The following is a 14,832-nucleotide window of genomic DNA, read 5'->3' on the forward strand; positions in this document are numbered from 1 at the left end:
CCAAAATCCTTCATGACCATTCGCCTCAGGTTTGTTAAATACATCTATTTGCATATACTCCTCCCAAAACATGGTGTTTTTACATACACATATTTATGCAAAAAAATGCGACAGTGTATTGTTACAAGAAAGGGAGAAAAGATTTTGTGCTGCCCAATTTAGCAAGAATACATACAGTAGGTTCGTGGACTGTACTTTGTACACTCTTTACACCTGACACTCAATGAATTGCCAAAGCATACTACCATGACCCTGAAAGTGGACCACAGCATACATACTAGGAAGAAAAGAAAAGTAGAGTGACTGGGAGCGGGGCGTCACAGCGAGGTAAATTGCAGTAGAGGACCAGTGATTGGCAGCGAGACAAACAATGAGAAGTATTAAGCAGCAGGAGGGGAACACACTCACACACACAAAAAAAAATCAGTTCCCACATGGGCGCAAATGGAATATTGTGCTACTGCTAAAGATCACGGCCCATTTCACGCGGTCATTATTTAGCTGCTAATCATGCAAACGGTGTTCATTTGTGTTTCCGTATATAGGGTGCAAATAGGAGGCACCGCACTGAAGTTAAACCCAAAGAAACACATAAAAGAAAACAACATACAAACTGTAGAAGCTGTCCTATATTTTGCCCATCAATGTTTTACCTTTACCTCTGCCTATAGCTCTGCTATCAATTTTTAATGGCATGTACTCTCCTCTTGCTTTTTGCTCTTTACTGTACCTGGCTGAAACGGGACTATGCTGAAAGAGGTGCTTACCTGTTCTATAACATGCGCATTCAACTCTACAGTGGGTAAGAAGGTTCAAAGTGATGTAAAGAGTGTTGCTTTATTTAGCGTCGATTTTAGGAAAGCTTTGAATAACCTACACTTCAGTGGACAAAATTGAAAGTGTTGGATTTTCTAATTCCGGAATGCTTTTTCAATCTCTTTACTACATTTCAATCGCATTGTATTGTTTTGTTTTTCCAAATCAGTTGTGGTGGTTTAAAGGACGTAACCGTCCAAAAAGCTACAGTGGAAGAGAGTGGATTTTTTTTTTTAACTCATTCACTGCCAAGGGCATATTTATTTGTCTTTTCACAGTCCAGCCATTCAATCCCAGGAATTTACATTTTTTCTTTTTTTTTTTTGTTTTGTTTTTGCAGCTGGATGTTGTTTGTTGTATTCCTTGTCTGCGCTCTCTCCTTAACAGATTGATGACAACAGCAATCCGATCCCCCCCCCCCCCCCAATGGAAGTAGGACACAGCCGCAACATAGGAACGATGCTTTTATCGAAGAGCAACCCTTGGTAAATCCTTGGGACAGAATAAAACAATAACAATGGACTGTGCAACTGTGAGAAAAACATGGGGGAATGTAAGAATAATAATGTATATAATGATTCATGTGTTTGATATTTCATGATTAGGCTTGTTATCTTTATTAGCTTGTGGGTTTAGCTTTAGCTTTTTCCATATCCAGGCCCAATTTGCTTGGTGTGCTTTGCTTCCACATATGTATGATAAAGGCTCGCACACGCGCACGCGCGCGCGCACACGCACACGCACACGCACACGCACACGCACACACACACACACACACACGCACACGCACACGCACACACACACACACACATAGACAAAACAGGTTGAGAGTGTTCCAGCCTTTCTCTTAGAGCTGAAACACCTTTGTAATCAGGGACTCCTAAGAAAATAAAAGGGAGGAGGCGCAGGAGCCGGGCAGAGGGTTTTAGGAAATGTAATCGTACATTTCCCTGCGCTCTCCTTGCAAGTAAAAAGACAATATTGTGTCGAGTGTCTTTTCTCCTCATTGTGTGCGTTGTTTATTAATGTCTCACTTGGTGTGAATCTGACACCAACGTTAGGGTAAAAGACGGTCTGAAAATGTGTGGCAGTGAATGAGTTAAAGACAAGTGGCACAGGGCCAGAAAGGGTTTGCGCAACCTGATATATTCTGATGAATGGAAGCGGAATGTAACTGTATGACTTTGACACAAGCCTCTGGTTAGCCATGCTGCAGATCATCCGCAGCACTCAGCTAAAAAATTAATAGTGCTGTTCCATTTCGCAGGCCCTTCGTCTAATGTGTTCCCTGAAAATGAGGATATACTGAATGATGCGTCACTCATTCCGGTTTTGTTTCTTTTCAGTTGTTGCCCCAACGTTTGCGCATACAATCCATCTGCTTTTTTAAGCCCACCATCCATCCAGACCCCTTTCCTAATACTTACCACTAATGTGGCGATTTCTATCAGTAATGAAATGCTACACATTTCAGTGAGGAGTTCAGCTTCTTGCAACCAGTGAAATTTTACTCTTATAGTGTTGTATAGTGCTATTATTCTTTTTATGTCCCATCTGCTTAACTAAGCATAGTCACGTCCCCGACACTGATATTCACATAGAGCTCATTTGCTCAGTGTTGAGTCAACAGTGCTCATGTCTGTGTGAGATTAAAGGACCCTCCAAACAGCCATTTTTCCCCCCGCTCTCGCTATTTTGGGTGACATCCTAATCCCTCGAAATCTTATCAGCGTTATTTGAGAAACCCAACCACATGTGGAAGAGATTACTGTGGAGTTTTGGCCTGTTCTTGATTTTTGTCCGCACACATATACACAGTTGATAAACATTACTATTGTTTTCTATGAAACTTTGTAGACTGATATCAAAGTCCTTATCAATCCTTAACCGGGATTTATGACCTTGAAAAGCATAGTGTCACCGATTGCTCCTCATCGGGGCCCCTCGCCTTGCAGCACCACAGCATCAGATGGCATTGTTTGCTCGCTCTGCTTTCTAAACTCACATTGTGTCATCCTTCATTTCTCTCAACGCCAATAAAAAAAATGAGAATCCAATCTACTGATGCATTTTGAAGCACGGGAACTGAAAAATGAGGCTTGATATCAGCAGACAAAAGACAAACAAAAGAGCGCAAAAAGGCAAGAGAGCAGCAAAAAGTGAGCAAAGAAAGGAAGTGGAAGCCGTGGGAGAGATTTATTGCCCAAGCAACGGATGAGCAAAAATTAGACAAAACACAGAGAGCTGAGAAGTGGATTATGGATGTTCTGATTTTCATTTGTATGGCAGATATAACGATGGTTAGTTTTCTATTCATCTTTGTGGATCGGCGTGTGCGCACTCGTCAAATCAGGTTTCAGGGTCTGGCCGGTGGGCATAGAGGAGGGCCATTAAAGTGTCATTACCATCTTCTGCCAATACCGAGCTGTTGCGCCAGAGGAATTACCTTGCTAATGAGATCAACCTGAAACTGACGAGTGCTTGCAGCGAGCCTGCCGAACCACCGGCACCAAGACACACACGCAAATACATAGTGGGGGGTCTGGACTTTGATCAAAAATAAATCCCTGGCATATAATAAATAGACTGTAATCTTAAAGACATCATAAACCCAGGAATACAGTAACCCGTCTTATAAATATACACATACATTGGGGGTGTGCATCTCTCCACATCAGACGATTCGTACGGTTTTTGATACATACGTGTGAAACGATTCAAGGACGGTTCGATTTGAAAGTTGATTTGATTCAGCTCAGTTCAAGTGGATTTCATGCAATGTGACTTTTTTGTTGACTTTTACATACATTTGAATGAACTTGTCAGTACTGTAAACGTGCCACTTCCTTCTAAGATATATCTCTCTAAAGACGGTTTGATACCCATCTCAATATATCGTGATAAGTGAAACGAGTCACTTTGATTCAATGCACTCGCAGCTTTTAAATCAAAAACGATTTTCTGATTCAAATTGTTTTTTGTTACAACCCTAATATTCTGCACATACACACATCTGAATAATGAATACTTGATTCTCGGCATTAACGATTTCAAAAAGTGGTCTCCTTTCATTTCACTTTTCTTTTATTTTGTCATCTTTCTCATTTAAATCTTTGGTATGCCGCCGCAGATGCTTCTAACTGCCACGTTACCACGGGTGATCCAAATATAATTTGACTAGCACATCTTTGTGTCTGTTTGCACTCATTGCTTCTAATTAATGACCCGCCTCCTATTAACAGCGCAGAGAATGCTGAAAAGGTTCAAAGGTTTTTGCGCTGTGAGGTAAAGGAAGTGCCTGTTAGCATCGGGGAGGACACTTGGCTGAGGTACAAAGTGACAGTCTGTTTGAAAGATTAGCCATTTGAATGGGGGTAAAAGCCACCTCAATCTTAATTTTGACCGCATTTGACAACCTACTCGCGTGCTATTTAAAATCAATAGGCTTCAAACTGTGAGCAATGTCTTAAGGAGAGAATAATTGGTCGCACTGAGTGGAAAATAATTACACTCTGCCCTCCAGTACAATCGTATTTATTAATACATAACCCAAACCTATCTCTACTGATTAGTATGGATATAGGATCCAGCTCACCCGTGACAATAACGAGGATAAGCGGTATAGAAAATGGATGGATGGATCACAAAACGACTACAGAAAAGCGCATGTCTATTATTCAAAACATTCAAGAGCATCTGCAAGAAAGAGCCCTTTGGAATAAATAATCCCCACTCTGACCCGGATTTTGCCTCTTTCACGCAAACAATTCCAATTTCCTTTGCCTCACTTTCTATTTCCGAGACACTTATGGAGCGATTTGCATACACAGAGGGATGTGTGTGTGTGTGTGTGTGTTGGTCTCTATTGGAATGTGGGGAGAGGGTGGGGTGAGTGCAAGTGTCAACACAGACAGATCACCAGCCTGTCAGCGGGAAGCCATTCAATCTGAGAGGTGTCAAGCATGATCATCCCTACGAGAGAGCTGAGATGTGGGTCTGAGTGCGTGTGTGTGCAATGGCGACCGCAGACGGGATTATGTGACAATATGCAGTCACTGGGGAACGAGTGCATTTTAGGCGTGAGATTTGTGGGTCGAACTATATCGAGTATGTGTCTTTGGCGAATGTGCATGTGAGCATATGAATGTGAACCGTTCATTTTGGATTCAGGTTTCTGTCTGACTGCAGTCTGGATCTTGTGCGGTCGTACAGTTTCAAGAACAGTGTTGCCGCAGTTACCTTGAAAAGGGAATTTAGTTACTTTACTGATTACTTGACTTGAAAAGTAACAGTTTCTGATTACCTCATTTTAAAAAGTAACTAAGTTAGACGACAAGTTACATTTAAGAGATGCCAAAAAAAACTGCTCAATATACATTTTGTTTTTTAATTTGATGTACTGGCAGTGTTTTTGAAGCCGGATAACACTTTGTCAACAGCACACAATGTGCAACGTACCATCATATTTTCTTTAGCTAACCCACACTTAAAATAGTAACTGTATTTCCATCTTAAAAATGCTAATCTCTCTGCTTCCAGCATTTTTTCACATGGTCGAAATGTGACATGGCGCATATGTGACTCCCCAGACTGGAATGCAAATTATTAAGTCCCAGAATGTCTCATTTCAAGCTACAGACACTGTACTTCCCCTTTCTTATGTATTTCTTAATGTAGTTCTTTGCTATGTGTCTATCTAGGAATGGGGTCTCCTAATGTATCTTATTATTTGTTAATTAAAAGTTGTGTTCCGCACACACACGTGAGTGAAACCCATGACTGCAAAGTATTTGATTACTATTCAAGTGTTGTCAAATGTCACTGCTGCACTCAAGAGGCAGTTAATGGCACTACCACTTGATCATGAATGGTAAGTGGCAGTTAGCTTTCTGGGAGCTAATTATCATCTTTGCAAAAATCTACCAGCACACAAAACTAAAATGTCACAAAAATGTAATAAGCTGAAATAATCATGGTCTCAGATCAATTTGCTCACAAAAACAGCAATTCGGTTGCATGACTGTAACTGGGGATATTGTTTGGACAGGTTAATTGCCAACCTTATGTCATCTAGTGGAGGAGCATACAAATGATCTTATCGTCACAAAATTAGCTAGATAAACAAGTATACAGTAAATGATCTGTAATAAATAATATTTTTCTGACCAATTGATTGAAATTCGATCATTTTCCACACACTTTATAATCTCATGGCAACTAATTGCCACTGTCTGAATACAGTGGTTGGGAATCACTGATCTAGATCAATACGGTATAGTGAATGGTTCAGGGATAAAAACATTTTTTTTTAAATACATACAGAGCTGAGTTAGAGTGAGCTGGACTACCCCCTTCAAAAAAAAAAAAAAAATCACCAAACTTAATCCAAGAACACTTTCCTCTTACTTTGAGGAATCATACAAAGTTTCTAAAAATCAGCTGGAAGGATTCATGGTATGGATCAAGGGGGGAGGGAAATGGAATTTCTGCATGTGTGTACATAAAAACAATACGGCACTGTCTCTGCTCCGCTGTGTTCAATGTGCTCACTTGTTTGCACTGGTGTGCTTTTGATCTTCTTTTGTGGTTTTCTTCCCGCCAACCTATCCGGCTCCCTCCATAACAGCGGAGCAGGCACAGTGTGTTCCTCAAAGATGACAAAGCACCATAGTGGAAGGAGATGCGCATTGTTTGCCGTGTCTCGCTCTGTCTGCCCTACAGCCATGCGATCGTGGGTCCCCATGATGGCAGCCGGAGCAAAAGGTTGTTTGTGACACTAGCGCTGATCCACTCTAGCAACATCATCCCATTCCTCTACCTCCCTCCTTTCCAAACAGGTGCTTCTCTCCTTACTAAATCCCATCCCAAATTGTCACGTCCCTTCTTGCGTTAAATCTTTACTGGTTGAACTTATTACAAAGAATAAACAGTCTTGACTTAGAAAATACACCATGAGAGATTTCAGCTCTTCATGGCTGCCTTGTATTCAAAACAGTCGAATCTCTGACCTTTATGAGTCATTGTTGTTTTTGTTGATGGTCTCCAATCATGCACGCCCACAAAACTATCTAATAAATTAATTCAAATGTTTGCAAGCGCGCCCGCAAGCTTGTTTAGCTCCCCTTGGTTTTTTTTGCATATTTGCTTTGATGGGTAACACAGCAAAAGATAAGGGATTTTTTTTTTTCTTGTTTCTTCATGCAAGAAGGTTACTGTCTTTGGGAGTGTGCATGAGGAAAGGAGAAACAGTGCCATCTACCGATAAGCACTTTATAAATGACGTTCATCAGATGCATCGCAATTATTTAAATGAGAAACCGACATGCGGTCAAACTCACTGTGGAAATCTTGTCGAAGGATTTTCCTTTCGACATGTTTGTGTCTTTATTAAATTAATAGCCCTGCTGACAAAGACCCATTCTATACCGAACAATGCAAAAAAATGCAGTTAGCAACTCAGACCCCGCCCGCTAGGCGATACAGTATACCGACAGCAACTACACTAGAGTAATTCAATCATATTTGATCCTTTGACATATATGAGTGTGGCGGGTTTGCACTGTAAAGACAAGCATTGGATAGAAACGCGCTAAAACAATATTCAGCGATTTGTCTGCTATTATTATTGTGCCGGTGGATGAGAGCGACGTTGAGCCAAGTGGCCTCCCTCTAATGTCAGAGTCAAGCTGGCGGCAGTGATATGACTATCACGGAGAAGCAGGAGGAGGAGCAATTGGCTTGTCAATTAAGAGTCACTTGACAACTTCTCATATATCAATTTTGGGCATTAGGATCAAAATGTCCAAGAAACCCGGACATTCCGTTTCATGTAAAACCATTCTGGGCTTGTTCAATGATTTCATGACGTCGCGTGTAAACTACATTTTCATTCAGTTTGATCATCGGGTTTCATTCTCATCGGAATACAAGGCTTCGTGATTATCTGAATTTAGGACGTTGAGATTTCTGTGCTTCACTGAATCCAGGCAGAATGAAACTGACTGTCCAGTTTATGGACATGAATGCTGTTCACAATCTGGTGAAATTGTAAGCACATTACCTAAAATGGGTGATACTACTAGCCAAACAGGTTAATGCAGGGGCGGAGCCAGAACATGGTTAATGGCCTGTGCATACCTAGGCCCACTCGTGGCTCCGCCCCTGGGTTAATGTAAAGGTTCCTTGAAGTACAATGTCAATTAGCATGTTGCTGTGAATGACACTGGGCCTGTGATCAAAAATAAAACTGAGCGGTGAGGGGGAAGGTTGGGCTTTGCAGTGACGGTTATATACCGTATTTCCACCCCCGATAATTAAATAATGGCACTAGCCACAAATTAGAAAAAAAGGGTCTTTGCAGAGAGGATATTCTGTCGGCTGTAAAAGAGCAAATGGCCTGTACAAGGGCCTGGAGGCAAAAGCATAAATGCACGGCATAAACCTGTTTGCAAAGCACCAGGCAGCGGCAATGAGGAAAGGGAGGTCACATTAGAAGGACAGAGGGTTATTGAAACAAGGGGAAAGGCTTGTTGTTAGTCCCGACATGTGATCCTGAAGGGATTAATCATCATTTTGAATGATGGCACCTTCATTCCTGGATGCAGCACAAAACATGGGACACAGCTTTCTGCGCAAAGATGCCTTAACGACTTTCTATTTCTGGGCAGAACAGTGGATGCAGCAAAGGGGCTAGAAAGGGAGGAGGGGTAAAGAAAAGAGGTATTAATCCATTTAACGCTTGACATTTCAGAGCCACCCTTCTTAGTCTCATTTTTGCATCCCCAAAACACTTTGAGATATGTTTTTTTTTTTTTTTTTTTTTGCAAGAGCCCAGGACACACTTAAAGTTATTGAAAAAGTTACGGGCTACAAGCCATTTGGAATATTGCATCCAACATCTTTTATTTGCTCCATTGTATTAATTCGAGTGAGCTAGTTATCGACGCCAATATCTGATTTAGCCCCGCTGGGGCTTATGAGCACAGTAGAAGAGCAAATCTGTTGCACTGAAGGGCTTGTTTGTGCACATTTTCCAATGACACATTTTAATTAAAACGATCAATTTGAGGCACCACGTCGGGTTTGCTGCTGCCATTGGCATTCGGCAGTGAATAAGGGGGAAAAGGCTTATTTGGTGTGTTAGGACAACGCATTATTTTGCTTTCGGAGTACCACATTTCACACCCTTCATAGTCCATTTGTGTAAAGCTGTGGTTGCCCTCAGCCTGGCAGGGAGGAAAAAGCTTGGGAATGTGATACGGTAAACATTCGGGCTTTACTGGGGATGAGATGGAATTAATTAAAAATGGAAACCTTGAGGTCAAGCCTTACCCACCAGTAAACATATCATAAATATATATATTTTTTTAAAGTTGCTCGAAAGTATCCAGAGCAGCACACGAGAGTCTACCCTTGAGCATCAATAGTTGATTGATTTTCTCTGCAGGAGTTTAAAGAGATCCTATCATCCCACTTATAACTTGGCATCTATGAAAGAGAAAGCAGAGACGAATCATAAATGTTTTTAATGTCCTTCAAAAATCGTATTTGGTAAGAATCTCCTTGGTACTAAAGCTAACTATCTCCGGTCCCAAGGTAATTACATTCTGCATGTCCTGACTATTTATCGTCGTTTAATGGGAGCACTCGTCACTCCTCTTGTTTCCCCACACAGTAATTAATGGAATGGATGACGCCAAGATAAGGAGGATGAAGAAAAGGCAAAAAGGAAAGCAGAATGGAAACTTCTCTTATCTGATGACCAGCCGAGTGACCTTAGAGTTTCCCTTTCAATCGCCCCACCTCCCGCCCTTGTTGCTCTTTTTTCCAGTGTTCTCTTTGACAAGCTGCCAGATCTAATGTCCTCTGTGAAATGTGCCTTGTCAACTCCCATAAACGCTTATATCTATCAGAGTTACCCCCCCCCTATACCAAAAAACTCCCTCCATTACAGAGAGTGATTAAAAATGATCTGTAATTATTGGGACAGCCAAGGGTACGGTGAGTTTTGACAAAGAAACAATGTTGCTCGAGATCTGCATATTATCTACTTGAGATTTGGTAGTGTAGTAAAAACGGACGTTGACCCAACATCAACATCCTTGAAAGACACTGTGGGAATTATTTATTGTGCAGTTCAACTACACAGCTGATGTCATGTCGTTATTCTTTACCCTGCCAACTACACTCTGAAAATAGTAGGGTTAAAAATAACACAATTTGGGATCAAAAATGGACTGATCCATTACTTTGTACAAACAACCCCAAAAAATGGAGCGGTTTTGTTCAACAAAACAACGCAAGAAGGTGAGTCAAATTGACCCAATTAGTGAATCGGTTCATTTTTGACCCAACTGTTTTTAGAGTGTCGTTTAAACTTCTGCCTCAGTGGCATTGAGACGTCAATCAACAATCTGTTCCAGACTATCGACCAGATTCTTAACATCCAATTAACTGTTGGTAATTATGCCTATCCGCAACTTCAACTTACTATATTGATGCAAAGCCTTTCCCACTCACATAATCTTGGGACAAGAAATTGGAATCAAAACTAAACAGTATATTAGGTTCAAATTGGACTATTTTAAAATAAAATGAGGGTCAAGAAAGTAGCACAAAACTCTGCATTTTGTTATTTTTCTACCAATTACAGTACGCAATACTATTTTGTACAAATTCATGAAATTCTTGAGAGGATTGGATCAGTCATCAAGCTGATTGGGTGGGAAAACACTACTTCTCGAAATCTGACGTAAGAATCATGCAATACAACAACATAAGACTTTGCTCAGGACTACACTGAAGTACACACATCCCCATTTAGGATTCTGGTCTCCTGGTATGCCACTTTTCTTCTACAGATGCAGCCCTAGGTCTATAATGATAATAATAATAATAATAATAATAATAATAATAATAATAATAATAATAATAATAATAATAAAGGGCTTACACTGAAAAAAATTGTGTTGAATTTGAAAGTGGTTCCATTAAATAAGTAGACTGCATCAACCCTCCAAAATTTAGCTACATCCAGATTTTTTTTTTTTTTTTGTGCAACCACTTGATGAAATAAAATTGAGAAAACTCACCACACCATTTTTTTCAGTGAAGGTAAAGTGAGGCTAAAAAGGCTGGAGGTGTTGCGGAGATGAGAGTGCATGAAAAGAAGGGAACAAGACAATCTATTCTGGTAAAGTGCACCATTGGACATCAGACAGAAAACGTTATGAGGTACAAACGCTTCCTCGTGCATATCAAACGGATGATTTTTGCCCGAGTGATGCCACCTTGGCGTTATCAACTGCAGTGAGGTGGTAACGCAGGCAGCTGAAGAAGTCGGCTGCTGAATTTCTTGGACAATGCATACCAAATTAGATCGACAACATTGTCCTTTACTTCGGAGCCTGGCGTTTCCTTTGCTTGCATCAGTCTATGTTGGTGCCGACATAAAGAGGCAAAACCTACATTTTAAATTGTCTTATACCCTCAATAGTTTGGTAGAGGTCTGTATGAAACAATAATGCTCTGTAAATAGTGGAAAACAGACTTAGTTTGGGTCTTCTGTTTAGCAAGGGATGTATTTTCTTCACGTTTTAAAGAATCATAACTGCAGGGAAATTATCAGTTTGAACATGATTCCGTATGATTTCCCATTACATGTTCTGCTGTTTTGCATGAGATCCTTTCAAGGCTTAACTTGTGCATTTAAGTTTCATCAACTTATTTGAGTAGATTTGACATCCATATATAGTCAAAAGTATATTTACGAATTTTAATGAGGACAAATAAATACGGGGATGGCCTTGTCACTGAATACCAAAAATGTCAACATGTTGGCCGTGGATTAAAAGTCACGGGATCATCAGGGGGACTGACAGACTTGCTTTGCCATCCCCTGAGTTGTGCCACCAACAGGGTTTGAAAGGCCATTGTCTGTCTCCGACATCTCATGTGAATTCAACTACGTTATGACATTTCCCAACTCCAACACGGCTACATAAAAAGGTAGCAGAATTATGTACCCAATGCAGCTCTAGTTCTTTTTCGTCCATATCCGGATTTTTAACAATAACCAGTGGTTGAAAGTGACTCCATAAGATTTTCTTTGAGAGATATCCCTGACTTTAATTGGAAGAGAGGGAAAAATGAGTGTGTGTTGAGCTATCAGTGAGTTTATGTTGTCTCTATATATCAGAGGCCACTACGACGACGGTAACGTTCACAACCAACAGAGGTTACCATAGAAACTAAAGTAAATTAGAAACACTTGGTAAAGGACCAGTTTAGTGTGTGGGTAAAAGTGATTTGTAAATATTGCAATAGACTACACAGACCGGTAGAGAGTGAATGCAGTGATGTGCCCGAGGCTGAATAAGTTAGCCCATCAAGTATTCTGCATCTACTTAACTTTGCTATGTTGGGAGTCTGTACTTTCAGCTGCTGGACCCATGACACAAGGTTGCGTTCACAAACCCATTCTTAGCGCTGACTCACTGACTCCATTTTCTTAACGCTCTCTTCCTCTCTTCTGCTTTGCTTCTCTGATAGAAAAAAAAAAAGACATCAGAAGACACATATCGTGGATATAAAAAAAAAAAAAAAGTTTGACATTGGCAACATGGATTTTGTTTGTTTGTATTTTTTAACGCAAATTGATCCTTTGCTGTATTTTAATTAGCCTGAGTTTTTATTATTATATGAGTAATTATCTCATTGACAAAAAAAAAAGGACAACATGCCAATTGACGGCAGTACATGATCCCCATTATTTCTCCATGAGATGTCATGTTTATAATTGAAAGTCTTATCTCAGTGATCACAGCTTCTTTTCCTATCTTCATAATTACCCCTGCTGTGTCATTTAGATGGTAATTTGGGTGATTGTTACCAAACATAAAATGATTCATCACATTAATAGCATCCTATGGGATTGAGCGTTATTGAAGATTTTGATAGAGGACTTATTGCACAATCACTTTTCAGCTTGAGCAACGGCGCTGCTGCAGAATAATACGGAATGAGGCCTTTATTCCAGGTTGACCTTTTGGTTCAACACTTTTTTTTATTATTTTTTTTTTTTTTTGCAATTCTGCTTTCTACCAAGCCTACAGCCTGTTGCCCAAAAAGTTGTCATCAATACTAATGTTGTCTAGTGAAGGCAGCCAGCCAATTTCTGCTATTTTGCGAGTGGTACGTGCGAAACAAAAATAGGCCAGCAGCATTTGCCAACTGCCGAGGTTGGTGCTCTTATTTATTTATATTTTTGGTGACCTTTATTCATTTCTTCTTCATTTCGTTTTAAAGTTTCTCAATTGTGTTGTTCTATATTTTTTTTGTCAGCCATGTTTTCAAACTTGCACTGCTGGCAAACCAACATGATCATACACCGCTTATACTGTATATACTGCTAGCATTTAAAGATGCCTTCCTTTCCTTTTTTTTTAAAGCAGCACTGGCCAAGAAATCGACAAAAAATTTTCATAACTATTTTAATGAAACATTAACTTACAGGTACAGTAGTTGAATGGGACTTCATGCCCTGAGGAGGTCTGTATCGTTTTTACTGGCACAAAGCAACTTTGAGGAGTATGGGATCGACCCTGACACACAAAAAAATACAAATGTCCTGAATTGCGTTACGGCATACTCACTTCCTCCTTTCGCTACAAGGACGGCTCAGGATTTCACGACTCTATGGGCTGGCACACATGGGAAATGTGGTTGATTTTTGTCAAAACACTACCGCTTTTGTCCACATGGCGCCGCCATAATCAACAAAAACTGACATACGACACAGTGTTTCTTTAAATCAGTAATTGATCATTTTCTATAATTACTAAGGTGTATATTTAATGGGTAGATAATGTACTTTTTGTGTGATCTGCGAGCATCGAGTCATTTGATGTAAACATACACAGCTTAAGTCTCGCCACTCGTGTGAACTTCAATTCTTTGGTTTCCATTTACAGGTTGTACATTCAGAGCCAATAAATCCCTACAGTGCATCACACTAAAGACACATTGGGAGTATTAGTGAAGACTGATCTCATTACAAGGGCTCTTGAGATGAAGCCACTATTTTACAGTGTTTAGATGTCTATTTTCCCTTGTACCTCAATCGAGGGAAACCGAAAGCAATCTGTCAACAGTTGGCAACTTTCCAGAATTACTTAATGTCACTGAGTAACGTGTTCTGACAAACTCCCAGTTGGGAGCGATTCTAGGACCAGAGGTTTACGGGTGCTGAGCTCTGGACCAGGTGAGGACAATTTCACTGCTTTGTACATTTTCATGCAAGTTCATTCCTACGTTTATGAAAGTTTTGGTCTTTTGGGTATGTCCGTGACTTGCAACGCTATTAAGTTTCAGAGGAAAAAAGAAATCCTACATTAAAATGTAACTTGACCTGTTAAGACGCTTTTGATTGAAATAGCTTTTGATTCAGCAAATGCAATCTTCTAATGCTGCCAATTCAACACATGACTATTTTCAGTTCTTTACAACCGATAAAATGTCTTGTAGCACTGTTGTGCATAATAATTTGAAACATACATTTTATTTTTGAAAAAAATATATTCTGTTTAAACATTCAAATGATTCTCTAACAATTGAAGACAAATTATGTAACTCAGTTAAATGCAGCAAAAGGTCCAACTATTTACTGAATATTTATATATATTGAAATTATATAATAATTTCAGAAATGTTACATGTACTGCATCCTGACCTAAGCCTACAACGTTACTTGGACAATAATTAATAGTGGCCAAAGGTCAACCCCTAAACAAATTGTTTTTTCTCCATTATTTTTTACGGCGAAAACTGACTGAAATTTTAAAAAATTTATGGTCCGACAGCCTCCTCGTGGAACACGTTGCCCTCCTTACTCCAGTGAAAATAATAATAAAATTAGCAGCTTACTATTTACATCCCGCATCAATAATCATTTCAAGAGGGCGCTGAATGTCTGACAAATTATATTTGTTTATCTGAACATGTTTGCTAGGAAAGAAA

The 14,832-nt window shown here is 39.9% G+C and overlaps 1 protein-coding gene across 7 annotated transcripts in view; it reads right to left on the reverse strand.

Moving 5' to 3' along the window:
- Nucleotides 1–14,832, reverse strand: part of LOC147132063 (uncharacterized) — a 73,812-nt gene that overhangs the window by 48,013 nt on the left and 10,967 nt on the right. The gene's annotated exons all lie outside the window — the stretch shown is intronic.

Source organism: Filicampus tigris, chromosome 18 (genome assembly GCF_054856515.1).
Source record: "Filicampus tigris isolate MCC_2025a chromosome 18, RoL_Ftig_1.0, whole genome shotgun sequence".
NCBI classification, from domain to species: Eukaryota; Metazoa; Chordata; class Actinopteri; order Syngnathiformes; family Syngnathidae; genus Filicampus; species Filicampus tigris.